Here is a 14,338-nt window from a genome sequence, read left to right on the forward strand (position 1 = left end):
GAGGTGATTCGTATTCACTTTCTGGTTGAGAACAGGCTGTCCTTGTGTCTTAAGCACAGTTCTGTGTTGGTGATCCTTGGAGGAGGAGGAGGCATTACAGAAGCAAGGGGATAGAATTTATCTTTGGAGGTAAAAACAGAAATAAAGACAAAAAGAGAGGAAGATGTATAAACTCACTGAGGTGTTTGGTGTTTCTGGATATTGCCACAGCATGGGTAAGAGTCAGGGAAGAAGGGCCCACCCATGGACCCAGCCCTCTCTGCCTCAGAGTCCCACAGAGCACACTTATACCTATCATGGTGCTCATCTTCTCCAGACCAGCAGGTCTAAGGCCAGCCAGGATCTTCAACTTAACTATCTTTCAGGATAAGTAACAATAATTTTACAAACAATAGAGATTTTAAAAACTTTAGAATTTGAAGTTTGGAGAATTAGTGCATGGTCAGCATCTTAGTAAACACAGTAAGGATCCAGATTCTGTGTATAATTCTGCTTTACCAGTGTTACCACATGTGTTTTAAGTCCTAGTAATGCCTCAAGATCTAAAGAGGGCTGCAGTTTTTCTAAACATCATGTCCTCCATCAGGTCCTTTTGTACGTTTTCCAGAAATAAAACCCCTGCTCTTCTAAGAATTATAAAAAACCTTTCCAATAACTGTTCACAATCTTTTTCTTTTCTTTTGTTTTATTTTTTTCCTTTAATTTCTCCCTTTGGTAATGGTGACTGAACCCAAGGCCTGGTGCATACTGCACAGTTCTCTACCTCTGAGGCAGAGCCCCAGCCCCTGCCTCCCTCAGTTATACATCATTTCTGGGATCAATAGTTGTCTCCTGATACTTTCCCCTGCCCTGGTATGGGAGGGCTCACCTGTTCCTACCACAAACAGTAGGACTGAGCTTGTGAGCAGTAAATTAAAGGGAAAGGAGAAGGTTTAAAAGCTTCACTCTATTTTAAATATCCCTGTACTTTTGCTAAGTTCCTTAGGGAAGGGATACTACAATGAAATATTTTTCTTATTAGTTTCTCATGACAATACAATGATCTTGACATATCATACATTTGAATCAAATGGGTATAGTTGTTCATTTTTCCAAGTGTACAGATTGCAGAATCACATTGGTTATAAAGACACGTATATACATACAGCAATACTAGTGTCTATTGCTGCCCTTCCTATCCCCCTTCCTCTCCCCTCCCCTACCATCACTTCTCTCTATCCAATCTTAGGTGACACATTTCTTTTTTTCCCTCACATCATCATACCTGTATTTTGTATAATGATTAAGGTCTCCTTCCAACTTCTGTGCAATTTCCCTTCTCCCTCCCATTCTCTCCCACCTCTCTTACCTATTTAGTGGTAGTCTTCTTCTCATGCTTTTTCTCCCTTACCCATTTAGAGTCGCCCCCCCCCTTATATCAGAGAAGACATTTGGCATTTGTTTTTTAGGGATTTACTAACTTCACTTAGCAGTGAGGCTGAGGACTTGGGGAAGCAGAGGCCCTCCCCTCAGGCTGTGGGCAACAGATCCAGGGAAGAAAGGTGCTCCACACCCTGGGGCTGAGCCAAGCTGAGAGATCACAGACAGAAGAGGTTCAGAGTCCAGGAGTTAGTGCTGGGCCTGGCTCTGTGGGGTGGCTGCACTCTGTGCTAAGCCCACTGTCCTTGACAGAAACTCTGCTGGACCTGAGAGGAGGATCAGCAAAGACCCACCAGAGCCTCATCTCAGCCAGAGTTCAAATTGCTTAGAAATGAATGAAAGGAATATTATATGCCACATATAGATTATATAGGAGATAAATTATGTGGATATACCTGTGTTTCCTCTGCATCTCTAGTATGAGTATATGTCTGCATACATATATTTCTTAACTTTTCAAAAATGAGTTTTTATATTTATTTTTTCCCTTTGTTACTTTGTCAGTTCTGGTGATCTACACAAAGTCTCTTACATGCTAGGCCAGCATGAACTACACCCAAATCAGTTTCATTTTATTCATACACATTGTTTCTATAGTTTTCCTGGGGTGGCCTTGAGACTGCAGTCCTCCTCCCACGGTCTAAAGGTGTCTGGGACTATAGGTGTACGCCACCCTGCCCATTGGACTCTAAGTGCAGACACCCTGAGCCTGGGCAGGTAAAGCTGGCATCTCTTGCCTAAACCCACGGCTGCCTCTCCACTCTCAGGACTGAGCATGAGCACCATGAAGTTCAGAACCTGCATAGGATTCTCCTGTTGCCTGGAACAGTGACCTTCCCATTGCTCAGGACACTGGGGCACATGATGGGCTCAGTAACAGAGAGAAGCAAGTGTCATAGAGACCGGCAGGTGTTCTGTGTCCCAAATAGAATTTCTATGTTTAGAGTTGATCAAGGGCAGCTCCTCTCTGTTGGCTTCCTCCACACAGGGCAAAAGAGCTGGCTTAATGACTTCATGGACACAGGACAACACATTCACAGCGGCTGCTGGTCACCCCTCTGACTGGACAGACAGAGGTGCCTCTGGCAGGTCACAGCTGACATGATGCAGGGACTCTGCTAACAGAGGATCATGGCATCAACACATACAGTCCCGAACACCTGCTCTTCTAATTTCTGGTCTCTAAAGACCACTAGGAGCCATCATTGACTCTCTCATGAAAATCCAAGGGGTGGAGACAGAGGCAGGCCAAGGGCCAGGATGTGCAGGAGAACAGGGTTGTGACCTATATGAGGACAGCCATTTGGGAAGTGAGGAGTGACAGGTGTAAACTCAGAGTAGGAGGGGACAGGACAGAGAAGACCCAGGCAGGAGGGCAGAGGAGAGACACTGGAGGAGCCCAGAATCCAGGGAGAAGGGATGGAAGGGGGAGAGAGAGTGTAACTTAAAAGCTGTCCCCAATCTTCTCCCCTGAGAGTCCTCAGACTGTCAGTAGCCCTGTGCACTAGCAGCATCTGAGTGGAGGTTTGTCCCCTAGTGGGGACACGAAGAATTTCAAGTTCTTTGAAGGAAGTGTGGCTGCTGGTGGCCAGCATTACCTGTGTCCCTGCCCACAGCCCTCCCAGGCAGGCAGGATGTGCAGAAGGCAGCAGGAGGCAGCAGGAGCTAAGTAGCAAGGCCTGGTTCTGAGGGTGCCAGGCTCGATGATGCTAATGCTCTAGGTGAGTTGTAAGGGACAGTGACCTCTGCCTTGAGACACAGAAAGAAAGATGAACATGAGTGACAACCTGTGTGTTCTCACTTTACTAGAAGTCAGTGCTCTCTCCCCATTTCTGATGAATAGTGAGAGGGACATCAATGGACAAAGGCAGAAGAAATTGTCCTGGAGGATCAGGAGGCAGTAGGTGGTGTCAAGGTGCAGAATGTTTGGGAGGGATTTTACTACTATTCTGGCAATCAGGAGAGCAGCACAGTACCTTAGTGTCTGTTTTGCAGAGGACGAGGTGGCCACTCCCTGGGAGTTCTTTTGGGCCTGAGCCCTCAGCAAGAGCAACAATGTGTCTCTGTGGACATCCTAGCCATGTCCTGTACAGACTTTGCACATAATGCACATAATGTCCATGCTTTGTCTCAGGCCTTCCTGGCCTCCTCCAAGGCTCTGCACTGTCCCCCCCCCCTTAGACCAGCCTGGTGTCCAGCATCCCTGGGCTCTGCAGCTGCTCCTGCTGCACCTGGAGGCTGCCCTCCCTTGGGGCTGGTGTTGTGACTGCTGCACCTGCAGGGCCTGGTGAGCATCCTGCTCAGGAAAGGGTGTAGTAGCTCCAGGACATACACAGGGCCTGTGTTAGTGACATCCATAGAATCAATGATGTGTGTGTGTTCATAGGTGTGCATACATGTAGAAGTGCAATCTGAAGGCTTGTGCCACCAACATCTTCCCACAAATTACTTTTCCCCTTTCTGCTATGGAATATTGTTGTGTTTAAAATGGAAATCATCACCTTGAAGTAACCCAACAGTGTAAAATAGGTTATTTCCTTAACCATAACTACCACTATGTTGTCCTGAGTGTAAACATTTTTTCTTTCCTTGAAGGACGTGTGTGGTGTCCGGATGAAATAGTGACAATCTTGGTGAGGGTGAGACACAGGTAATTATATAAAAGTGAGATTGTGGGTATAGGTCTAATGCAGTGTTACTGGTGTCCCTATAGGAAGGGGAAATAAGGTCTCAGAGACACCAGGAAGCCATGTGACACAGGAGAATGGCCACCTGAGAGTCAAGGGGGAGCAGAATGACCTGCTGGTGACTCGATGTTGGCCTGAGATGCTACAGTCATGGGAAAGTCCATTTTTTATGTGAAGCTTCCCAGTGGGGGCCTTATTTATGGCAGCAGAGTGACCACAATGCTGGATGCAGGAGCAGAATTCAGTCCTGAGGGACACTGCATACTCTGTGAGGGTATTCTATAGGGCCACTGTGCAGCACCTTCAACAGAAACAGGACCCCGAAATCCAAGGAAGCAGAGGCTGCCACCCCAGGCTGAAGGAGGCTGAGGATATCTGGCTCCATAGCATCTGGTGGGTCTCCACTGGACCATTGGCTACAGAAGACACTAGGCGGTGACTGAGCACATGTGAAATGCCATAGAGATGAGAGGGGACAGGGCACTAATGTCCATGTCCTGGCTACAGGTACACTGCAGTTTTGGGATGAGAGCTGTCTGTACGAAGTCCTGCTGAGGTGGGGGGTGTAACCTCAGGTCTTCACCTCATCCTCACATGACCCTAGGAAGGAAGGACTAACTTCTCCATCCTGAGGGCAGCTGGTAGCCAAAATCTATGTGAAGCACTGATTTCCACCTTCTCTTGTTTAACTGGTAGAGTCCTCAGCTCCTGAAGAGCTGGGCTCTAGACCATGCTCATCTCATTTCTGGAGCCAGGACTATGGATGTGAGCAACCATGAGTCTGAGTCACAGACCCCATAGGTTGGGCCACTGACCTGAGAATAACCTGCAGGGCGAGCACTTTCTCCCACCTAGATGAGGGGCCATGGATCCTGGTCCACCTGCTGCCCATCAATGGTGAATGTGAGACCAAATTTTGGGGACCTAGTGAACAAGTTTTCCCTACAGGACAGTCCAGCTTGCTCATGCACATTCTTGTGTGTGTTTTCCTGTGGGGTCTTTTGCCTATGATTGCACTGTGTGGGGATAGGACATGACAGAGGGGACAGGATTTCAGCCACCACTCATGTACAAAGTCCCTGAGTCCTCTTTGGTCATTATTGCTCTGTGTCCATGAAGCCCACAGAAAGAAAGGCTGGGGGAAGTGTGTGCACAACAGTTCTGCAGGTGACCTTGGACTGACCCAGGCCTTCCTGTGACCCACTTGTGGTTCTCATGAACACATAGTGTGCTGGGTGCAGCATCCTCAGACCCAGGGGAGCTGGCATAAGAGCTCAGGCCCCTTCCTGTCCCTGAAGAGAAGCAGCCTGACTTTCATACTTTGGCAAATGGAGTCTCATTGCCCAGGAGATAAAAGCCTAGACGGGAAGCTCTGTGGTGCTTGGGGCAGGGATTAGGTTTGTCTATTTCCTCCTGGAAGTATGTGCAGAGATTCATGAGGAGTGGTCTCCTGGGACTTGTTCCTCTAGTGACCTGGACTCCATAGGCTGCCTGTTCTGTAAACCAGAACCTTTTCTATGAAAGCAATTAATGCTAACAAAGGGCTCACTGCCTGGTGCACACAGAGGTCTATATGGTGACATCAGTTTTTATTTTTTTTATTAATTTCTTTTGTGTGATTTAGATGACTCTTTTTTCTTTTTTTTTATTGTTGGTCGTTCAAAACATTACATCTTTCTTGATATATCATATTTCACAATTTGATTCAAAAGGGTTATGAACTTCCATTTTTACCCTGTATACAGATTGCTGAATCACATCAGTTACATCAGTTACATTTCCATTGATTTACACATTGCCATTCTAGTGTCTGATGAATTCTGCTCTCTATCCTATCCTCTACTATCCCCCCTCCCCTCCCCTCCCCTCCCCTCTTTTCTCTCGACCACCACTACTGTAAAACATTTATTCCACTTGTACTATTCTTCCCTTACCCCTCACTTCCTCTTGCATGTAATTTTGTATAACCCTGAGGATCACCTTCCCTTTCCCTGCAATTTCCCTTCTCTCTCCTTTTCCCTCCCACCTCTCATCCCTATTTAATGTTAATCTTCTTCTCCTGCTCTTCATCTCTATTCTGTCCTTAGTTACTCCCCTTATATCAAAGAAGTCATTTGGCATTTGTTTTTTAAGGATTGGCTAGCTTCACTTAGCATAATCTGCTCTAATGCCATCCATTTCCCTCCAAATTCTATGATTTTGTCATGTCTTAATGCAGAGTAATACTCCATTGTGTATAAATGCCACATTTTTTTATCCATTCATCTATTAAAGGGCATCTAGGTTGGTTCCACAATCTTGCTATCGCGAATTGTGCTGCTATGAACATCGATGTAGCAGTGTCCCTGTAGCATGCTCTTATTAGGTCTTTAGGGAATAGACCGAGAAGGGGAATAGATGGGTCAAATGGTGGTTCCATTCCCAGCTTAAATTATACTACAGAGCAATAGTAACAAAAACAGCATGGTACTGGTACCAGAACAGGCGGATGGACCAATGGTACAGAATAGAGGACACAGTAACCAATCCAGAAAACTACAACTATCTTATATTTGATAAAGGGGCTTAAAGCATGCAATGGAGGAAAGATAGCATCTTCAACAAATGGTGCTGGGAAAACTGGAAATCTATTTGCATCAAAATGAAACTGAATCCCTTTCTCTCACCATGCACAAAAGTTAACTCAAAATGGATCAAGGAGCTTGATATTAAATCAGAGACACGGTATCTGATAGAAGAAAAAGTTGGCTATGATCTACATACTGTGGGGTCGGGCTCCAAATTCCTCAATAGGACACCCATAGCACACAAGTTAACAACTAGAATCAACAAATGGGACTTACTCAAACTAAAAAGTTTTTTTCTCAGCTAAAGAAACAATAAGAGAGATAGAAAGGAAGCCTACATCCTGGGAACAAATCTTTACTCCACACACTTCAGGTAGAGCCCTAATATCCAGAGTATACAAAGAACTCAAAAAATTAGACAATAAGATAACAAATAACCCAATCAACAAATGGGCCAAGGACTTGAACAGACACTTCTAAGAGGAGGACATACAATCAATCAATAAGTACATGAAAAAATGCTCACCATCTCTAGCAGTCAGAGAAATGCAATACCACCGTAAGATACCATCTCACTCCAGTACGATTGGCAGCCATCATGAAGTCCAACAACAACAAGTGCTGGAGAGGATGCAGGGAAAAGGGTACACTTGTTCATTGTTGGTGGGACTGCAAATTGGTGCAGCTAATTTGGAAAGCAGTGTGACATCAGTTTTTAGAAAAAGAAAGTCTAAGCTATGAGGTAAACTGGCAAGGAGGTCAGGAGCAGGAAGCTCAGATTGGCTTCCCCACTAGGGTGCAGCAGCAGAGTTTGCAGACAATGGAGAAGCTGCTTATTTGTTATATAGTAAGAAATATATTGGGGGACTTTCACAGGGGTGTAGAAGGTTATTGTCATCTTCACAAGTCACATGCTTTGTCTGAGAAGGGTTTCAGGGTCAATATAAAGAATCATGAGCTTTTGAATGTAACAAAAGCTGCCTCTTATGCCCAGGTCTATTGTGGGAAAGCCTGTTTCAAACCATCCTTGAGTGGATTCTGAATGGTGTTTCTGAAAAATGCCTGAAATACTTTGTTAGTGAATTTATATTCAGGTATGTCCTTGTTTTATCTGATTTCAAAATTTCCACTGTTGGGTCCTAGCAAATAGATAAATTCTGGTTTGTCGGAGGAAAAAGAGACACAAAACACATTGTTAGGATATAAGGTCCTGTGAATGGGCCCAGGACACTGACTCCAGAAGAGTCTGAGTGTCCACAAATCCCCACTTCCATGAAGCCCTGAGTCCTGCTCTGGGTTCAGGAGAAGACATAGCTGGATGAATTCTGCAGACTCAAAGCCAAAAGGAGCTGGGACCCTCATATTCCAGATCACAATACAGAGAAGTGTCCCAAGGCCTTATCCTGGAATGCAGAGGAAATGACCTGTTAGCAGGACCTGAGAATTTCTGCACCCATCATTAACATCATTCCTCTGTCTATGACAGAGGAAGCCATCATTGGGTCAAGACCCTGTATGCAGGGACCCTGGCACATGATTTGGCTTGTGTAGTCACTGTTAACCCTGAGCAGAGCCCTGGGTGTTTATGAATCTTCCTGACTCTCCATTTCCTCCTACTACCCTACAGATAACACCAAGAACTTCCCATAGTGTTTTGTCTCTGCCATTTCTCTTGGGAAGCAAAAGAGGGCATAAGGGACCAAGCATCTTTCCTACATGAATTAAGCTAAGTTGCTGTCTCCTACATTCTCACTTCCATGGGTCAGAAGAAACAGAAAACTGCAGAAGTCTGCTTTTATGTCACTAGAGAGAACAGTTATGCACTGGCAGAAAGAGATTGAAGGCAGATGGCAGCTATTATTTTCCTCTGGAATCATCTGGGTTGCTCTGGAGGCCACTGTGGCCTTCCTGAGGGTAATTAACTGCACCATCTCAGCTCCAGGATGCTGCTGGTTAGGGGGAAGTCTCTCGATGACCCACTGCACCTTAGGCTGAGACACCACTGGGCCTGCAGGTTGCAGCACAGATGAGGCCTCCAGGGGTCTTCCCAGGCTTCTGCTGATGCCAAGGTCACTAACTGCCCACACTCCACCTTGCTATTCCCCTGGAGACAGACAGGATTCTCACCGAGTCTGTGTCAGCACAGTTTGTCAATTGAAACTTGAATTAGAACTAAGACTGAATCATTTCTTGTTCAATTAGGGTCTAACCAGAGTATCCACAATAGAACTGAATCACTGCAGTTTTGGTCACTGGGCTTGCTGATCCAGCGTGCTGGAAAAAGTGTCCAAAGCATTGAAGGGGTTTACACAGACATGCAGAACCATCACATGTTCTCTTCAGCTGGGAGCCAGGGGAACAGGAGGCAGAGGAGCTCCCTGTGGGTCTCTCTGAGGCAGAGCTCCCCGGGGATCTGGCCCAGGCACTGATATGGCTCTGACCCTAGGAAGGGATTGGAGGAGCAAGAAACTTCACCCTTGTGAAATTTAGTAAAGAGCAACACTCTCCTGCAATGCGAGTGTAGCTGCAAGGAAACTTCAAGTGCAGAGAGGTGCAGGACAGGCTCTGAGCTCCTTGGTGATTGGCTCCAGGTTCCTGAGGCAGATGGTGGTGCTGTCCAGCAGAAAAGAGCTCTGCCTCCCATGATCCTCTGTACTCTGTGACCATCCTGCCTGCACATGCACACTGCCAGCCTGCTCAGGCCTTCTCTCCTTAACAGGGGACAACTGTCACCTGTAAATCTGCCACATCCTCCAGCAGGTGAACTCTTGCTCTCCTGACCTTCCTCTGTCTCCAGGAAGCTCCTGCACTGACGCTGCTCCATGTTCCCATGGAATCCCCATTATCCAGCTGTGACTGCTTCACCACAGCTGAAAAGTGTCCACCCAGTTGCCTAGCTCTCATGCTGGCCCTGAGTTAGGCCATCAGGTTGGGGACAGAGCTGTCCCACAGATCAAGGGACATGGGTGGAGTTTTCTGCAGCTGCCCTCAACTCACATTCCATATCAGTGAAGCTCTGACACTAGCAGTACCCTCCTTGCAGGTGTAACTTCTAGTTAATTAAGATGATCCCTTGACCAAAGAAACTCAACACCTCTGTTCTTTTTATGATATCATTGTCTCCATCGTGAAAATGCTCCTCACAACTGTCAAAGAGCAGCTTCTCTGAGACCAACAGGATTCAGCCTTAATTTCTCCCCACAGCCTCACTGGGCTCTGGGCGGTATCTTCACTACCTTCTCTCAGCTCTTGAATTCTACTTATTTGTCTTGATCTGCAATAAAATATCTACTGGACTGCCCATCACAGTCACTAGAGCTGATCACTTTACTTTTCTCACCAGTTACGTTCAAACCATCACCTCAAGAAACCCTCACAGGCCATGTCCCAGCCTTCCTGCTCAGGGGACCCTTGTTTTGTCTTTTAACCTTCTCTATAATATTTGTCAAATGACTCACAAAAAAAAAAGCCCACCACCTCCACTTGGGGTCTGCTGCACTAGAATTTCTTCAGCTTTCTTTTTTAGGGTCTCTGGAAATGCACAAGAGGCACATTTCCTAAAACAGTGTTTTAGAAAATAGGGGTATTTTTAAATCAATTTTGGGCTAATAAATTTATTCGGAATATTTTAAATATTTTAAGGCATTATAGTTGCACATAATCTTGATCCATGATGTTCCTGTTTGCATGTGCTCATTGTCAAACATTGTAATGATGCAAAGTAGAACACAGGTTGAAGATCCATTTTCTAAATGTGGAAACCTGGAAGTGTTTCTTCAGATTCTGGATACTTTTTATCATTTACTAACTGATCATTCCCATATAAAAATCCAAAATCTACTGGAATTTATTCCAAAACTTTAGGCTTCTGAGTTTTTTGGATATGGGAAATTAGGACTAGAAAGGCTCAGCTTGCTCTACAATAAGGTGCAATAGAATAGAGTCACCCAGAGCACCGAGGATGTGACTGTGGACTAGGGGGACCATTGCTAGGTGGACTCTGTGTTTGAGGAGCATGCTGTGTGCTGTGGTCCACTCTGTTTTTGAATATTTCGGATATTTCTAAGACAAGGTGACTGGTTGGCTGGGCTTGTCTGCCATCTACTGGTCGATCTTAGGCATAACATGGTTAGGGTTTTAGACTCTGGGTCCCATGAGGCTTCACTGCTAATCTTCACTATTGCTCAGGGAGCTGACCCTATTGCATCTATCACTGGGACAGATTCTGTAAGGAACACAGATGTCCAGCTCATATCACTGATCTTTCTTGTAGCTGAGGACAAATGACTAGCAGACAACCAGAGATTCAAAAGTGATAATTGAGAAAAGGGTCCCAGAGAGTCAAGGGCTTCATAGGTAGAGGTTCCCACCTTCTGTGGCAGATGACACTGATTGCTGGGGGAGGAACAGAGCATCCCCATGTCTAGATCTGTGTCTTTTATTGTCAAAGTCACTGGGGATGGAAAGATTCACCATAAATGTTTGATAAATATGTAGTGTGAGGAATGTACTAATTATGTGATTTCGTGATCACAAAATGCAGGTTTGGAAATCTCACATTGCAACACACAAATGCATACAATTATTTATCCCATTAAATATTCAGGAAGCTGTCATTCATATTTCCATTCTCTTTTTTAAAATAAACCTCTGCTTGTGCCAGGCATGGTGGTGCAGCCCTAAAAGCAGATGGGGCATCTGAGGCAGGATGATCACAAGTTTAGAGCCAGCCTCAGCAAAAGTGAGGTGCTAAGCCATGCTGTGAGATCCAGTCTCTAAAAATAAATAAAATGTAAAATAGACTTGGGGATGTGGTTCAGTGGTTAAATACTCGGAGTTTAATCTCAGTACTAAGTATGAGGGGGTGGGGGGCAACTCCTGCTTGTCATAACTACAGTGGTTTCTACTGTGGTTTGAACCAATATCTATGCCATTGCACCTCTCCTAGGTGCACTGATGCATGTTCTTTATTTTAAAATGAGGAACATTCTCATGTCTGTCTGCTAGTGTTTAGCAGGGGAAAGAGAGTAAGAATGCAGAGGGGCTCCCAGTTTCCTTCAAGGAAAACTTCCTAGTGACCCTTAGGTCCTGACTGCCTCTGAGCAGTGCCCTCAGCAGGTGGAGGCAGCCCAGCCTCACACTTCTGCTCCCTGGCAGGTTTTTGTCATGACCTGTGTCACTGTGGGAAGGGAATCCCAACTCTGTTGACAGTAATAATTAGCAGCATCTTCAGGCTCCAGGATGCTGATGGTGAGAGTGAAATCAGTCCCAGATCCACTGCCAGTGAACCTCGAGGGGACCCCAGATTGCAAACTGGTTGCATCATAAAGGAGGAGCTTAGGAGCTTGACCTGGTTTCTATTGGTACCAGTATAAATCATCACTAATGTACTCACTTTCCTGGCAAGTGATGGTGACTCTCTCTCCTCAAGATTTAGACAGGGATGATAGAGACTGTGCCATCTGGATGTCACATTTGGCAGCTGATATTTGAAATGACAAAATCAAACAAAGTTTCAAATAATTAGACATGCAGTTAAAGAACTTATGGGCAGGGGTAGTCAGCACTGACCATAGTGCATTGAGTACATGCTCAGTGTTGTCCCCCATTTCCTGGGAGGCAGAGCAGCAGGAGCACCAGGAGTTAAGCAGGGGCCCTCATGGCCATGCAGTGTCCTGACAGAAACTGAACTGCACAGGGTGTGAGCAGCCTCTTACGAAGTGCTCAGGGCAGTGGGCTGTGCTGTGGGCACATGCAATTCAGCAGGGCCGAGCAAGCTGTGCAGGGCTGGCTCATATGTCACTCAGCACAGGCCCATGTCCCCAGGCGTTGCAGGTCAGAATCGGACAACATAAATTTTTCTACAGAATACATGCTTACCCTGGAGCCATAGAATAGATTTGGTCACTTTCCTGTGAGTTTTAACTTATTGCTCTCTTCATTCTTCAAAGAATGGTCTATAATTCATTCATTCTTTCTTTCTTTCTTTCTTTATTTCTTTCTTTTTTTCTTTCTTTTTTTTCTTCCTTTTTTCCAGTGGGCTACCCAGGATTTAACCCAGAGTTGCAATCCACTGATCAACATCTTCAGACATATATGTATATATACACATATAGCTTTTTGTTGTTGTTGTTGTTGTTTTGTGTGTGTGTGTGTGTATGTGTGTGTTTGAGAGAGAGAGAGAGAGAGAGAGAGAGAGAGAGAGAGAGAGAGAGAGAGAGAGAGAGAGAGAGGACAGAGTCTTGCTAAGTTGTTTAGAACATTGCTTGTTTGCAGAGGCTGACATTAAATTTGTGAGCCTTCTGCCTCAGCCTCCTAAGCTGCTGAGGTTAAAGGCATGTGCCACCATGCCTGACTGTATTGTTTCCTAATGTTGATTCCGTTAAAGGACCTTGGAATACAGCAGGATTAAGAAAAAACAAAAAAGATTAATTTTTCATGTGTAAGGTAAGAGCGATACACACAAGAAGAGAGTGGAATTTTAAGTCTTTGGAGACATTTGGGTTTCACTTGAAACTGGCTTAGACTGACTCAGATGCCAGGGGAGGAAAGGACCTAACCTGATTTCAGGCCTGCCTGCCTCAGTCTCCCCAAACACTTAACACAAGACACTGCCTCCTGAGCAGCAGGGCTCAAGTCCAGACATGTGTTTCACTTAAGCATCCTTTCTGGAGAAGTAAGAATGATTTTAGAAGCAAGTTTGAGTTTCATTTATCCCTCCAGGGAAGGTTTAAGAAATAAATAAACTAAGAATTTTGGAGTGTGTGAGGATTTGCAATAGCTCAGAGAAAGCAGAAAGGACTCAGGTTCCCTTTTTGTTTTCCATCCCCAGCACATTGGACATTCAAACCTGGGTTTCATTCTTTCTGGGCCAAGGAAGACACATGTATGAGCCATGGAGAAGAGCGTCCAAGGGCTTCAGCTCCATTCTGCTCATGAGGAATCATAATCCTCTCAGAAACCAAACCCACCCCTCTCTGCTCTCATAGGTCCCTGAGCTGATCCAATGTGCCCCTATCCCTGTTCCTGCCTGGATTGGGGAGAGGCTCGCTTGTCCTCACCATGCACAGCACCATAGAGCTGGTGCTCAGTTAAATGGAGGAGGGGGCTGGCAGCTGAGCAAGGGTGGAGAGCTTTGCCCTGTAAGCCTCACTATGCTTCATGTAGAATTCAGAAGGAAAGTGGGAACCCAAGGAATCTCTGTCTGGAGGATTGGTGCAAGCCAGGACCTGAGGATGCAAATAGAGGTAAGTCATAATTTTTCTGGTGACAACCTTGGTTTGAGTTGTGGAAATAAGGTCTGTGCATTAAAATCCAGCTCAGTTATTCAGGCCTGGACTAAATGGGAGAGGCTGGGGCAGGGGCTCAACAGGCTGAGCTCAGGCTGGTGCCACCCAAGAGTTATGGTCTCTGGCCTTGGGCTGTGAGGAAATGGCTTTCCCGACAATGGGGCAGAGGACCTGGGGAAGCAGAGGCCCTGCCTATTAGCTGTCTGTCAGGAGATCCAGGAAAGAAAGGAGCTCCACACCCTGGGGCTAAGCCAAGCTGAGAGCCCACAGCCAGGTTAGGAGCACCAGGAGTCATGACAGAACCTGGCTCTCAGGGAGGCTGTGCCCAGTGCTGAGCTCACAGGTCCTGGGGCAGAAACCCTGGTGATCCAAAAAG

This window comes from Ictidomys tridecemlineatus, chromosome Y (assembly GCF_052094955.1).
Source record: "Ictidomys tridecemlineatus isolate mIctTri1 chromosome Y, mIctTri1.hap1, whole genome shotgun sequence".
In the NCBI taxonomy this organism is placed as follows: domain Eukaryota; kingdom Metazoa; phylum Chordata; class Mammalia; order Rodentia; family Sciuridae; genus Ictidomys; species Ictidomys tridecemlineatus.